The sequence below is a fragment of the Schistocerca cancellata genome, chromosome 3, assembly GCF_023864275.1.
Source record: "Schistocerca cancellata isolate TAMUIC-IGC-003103 chromosome 3, iqSchCanc2.1, whole genome shotgun sequence".
Classification (NCBI taxonomy): Eukaryota; Metazoa; Arthropoda; class Insecta; order Orthoptera; family Acrididae; genus Schistocerca; species Schistocerca cancellata.
The window spans coordinates 412,892,411-412,894,910 of record NC_064628.1 but is presented as its reverse complement, the minus strand read 5'-3'; the positions used below and the strand labels follow the sequence as shown (position 1 = coordinate 412,894,910).

General features: G+C 57.3%; 1 non-coding gene across 1 annotated transcript in view; it reads right to left on the bottom strand.

Moving 5' to 3' along the window:
• The window catches only part of LOC126178788 (small subunit ribosomal RNA), a 1,909-nt gene extending 1,846 nt beyond the window's left edge, over positions 1-63 (bottom strand). Inside the window, exon 1 of the ribosomal RNA XR_007536644.1 lies at positions 1-63. This exon is cut by the window's left edge and continues 1,846 nt beyond it. This is a non-coding gene — a ribosomal RNA (small subunit ribosomal RNA).
• Positions 64-2,500: the final 2,437 nt, after the last annotated feature.

The window sequence follows — 2,500 nt, the reverse complement described above, 5'->3', positions numbered from 1 at the left end:
CTGAGACATGCATGGCTTAATCTTTGAGACAAGCATATGACTACTGGCAGGATCAACCAGGGAGCTGCGTCAACTAGAGCTGAGCAGCCGGCCGCCCGGGAGTGTGTCCCAGGGGCCCGCGCGAACACGCAAGCGTCCGCTCAATTATTCTGCAAACAGGAGGAGGCTGAGCTCCCCTGCACAATACACCTCGAAACCCTCTCAGGTCCCGGCGGCGCGCAGCGCCGTCCTAAGTACTTGGTCGGGTTCGAGAGAGGCGCAATCGCCCGGAGTTAGGCGAGTAGACGCTTTAGGTGCGACCACCCGTGCTCCCAACTGAGCTTGCCGCTGCCGACAGAGGCCCGGGAGCGTGCTGTCGTGGCATTGCCGGCGGGAGACAACACGCGCCACCTACGGTGACCGGCAGCTCCAACGCCAGCGCCACAGAAGGGCAAAGGCCCCACGTGGGTGCCGAAGCGAACTCTCCCAGCACAGCGCACGTGCCAACACGTCTGCACAACTGCGATACAAACCACCAGCGAGAACCGCTGGGGCGACCGAGCAGCAGACGGCGTCGCGGCGCCGAGTGCCGGGCGGCGGCGCATCCTCAACGCACACAGTCCTCAGTCGGACCAGCACACTGCAGATGTCCACCGCGCTTCGCACCGGGCCCGCGAGGACCCACTTTGGCCGCCCGGCGCCGCGCGCAGGGTGCCCCGGCGCGCAGCTGCGCCGCCTGCCGCGTCCGTCGGCCGGCGCGCCTGCCACTGGGCGCCCCCACCAGCCGGCTGTAGCGCGTGCGCCCACGCACCGCGCGGCCAGCACGCCGGGCGGCCCCCCCTCACCGGCCGGGGACGGTCCCACCCAGCCACCGCCGCGTATCGCTTCACACACAGATTTGCCCTTACTGATTTACCTCCAGCAACAACAACCGCACCACAATGGGTTTACCAGTTGTTCATTTGCGTAACGTCACCAGCAAACGGAGACGTCCATCCCAGTTTGCAAATGCAACGATTATTGCATACCTGTCTGTTAGGTGTCACGACACACTACGTCTGCCCACATACACGCAACAAAATGTGCCCGACTAGAGAACGCGTGGGAGGTGGCCCCCTACGTATGCGATGTCCATTACGAGACCGACTGTCAACCAGCATCTGTACCATGTCGCAGATGTGGAACGCGGTGCACCATGCTATCACACTGTGTGAGAAGAGACGACTACGTTTGAATACACGCGCCACTACATCAACAGACGGCTCATGCTGATCGCCATCCAGGGCGTCCGTTACTCCCACACGTCTCTATGGCGTACCACACTGCAATGTAGCTGTTATGGGGAGACGGCACGTGGCTGAGTGCACAACATTTGGACCGTATGGTTCGCTGTTGTTGGGCGCAGTCGTTGTACGGTCACACATGTGCCACAGCGTATCATTCAGTACATACGGACCTATGTGCAGTACAATGTGAGGGTTAAGCTTACGACATCAGCGGACAGTGGACACAGGCCGTACCACGACGTAGACTGAGCGCTTCGACATGCGAATGCCAGTGAACAGCTGCGAAGGGCATTGAACACGCAAGCACCTGAACGACCAGCGTGCGAAGGCAGGGGGGAGGGGGGGGGGGCGATGTACATCCTGCAGTCGTCCACATTACAGTGTACAGCGGGAGCATGTAAAAAGTAAGCAACACTTGCGAAGTGTTGAACATGAAACGATACACAAGAGGGTGGGCGGTGCGAGTAGCGAACTATATTCAGAGGGTTGTGGTTAGACAACACTGGATTAATGTAACGTGTCATATGCCAATTACAGAGCAGGTTAAGGCAAAACGTGGGTTAGGTTAAGGCACAACGTGGGTTAGGTTAAGGCACAACTTGGGTTAGGTTAAGGCACAACGTGGGTTAGGTTAAGGCACAACGTGGGTTAGGTTAAGGCACAACGTGGGTTAGGTTAAGGCACAACGTGGGTTAGGTTAAGGCACAACGTGGGTTAGGTTAAGGCACAACGTGGGTTAGGTTAAGGCACAACGTGGGTTAGGTTAAGGCACAACGTGGGTTAGGTTAAGGCACAACGTGGGTTAGGTTAAGGCACAACGTGGGTTAGGTTAAGGCACAACGTGGGTTAGGTTAAGGCACAACGTGGGTTAGGTTAAGGCACAACGTGGGTTAGGTTAAGGCACAACGTGGGTTAGGTTAAGGCACAACGTGGGTTAGGTTAAGGCACAACGTGGGTTAGGTTAGGGCACAACGTGGGTTAGGTTAAGGCACAACGTGGGTTAGGTTAAGGCACAACGTGGGTTAGGTTAAGGCACAACGTGGGTTAGGTTAAGGCACAACGTGGGTTAGGTTAAGGCACAACGTGGGTTAGGTTAAGGCACAACGTGGGTTAGGTTAAGGCACAACTTGGGTTAGGTTAAGGCCCAACTTGGGTTAGGTTAAGGCCCAACTTGGGTTAGGTTAAGGCCCAACTTGGGTTAGGTTAAGGCCCAACTTGGGTTAGGTTAAGGCCCA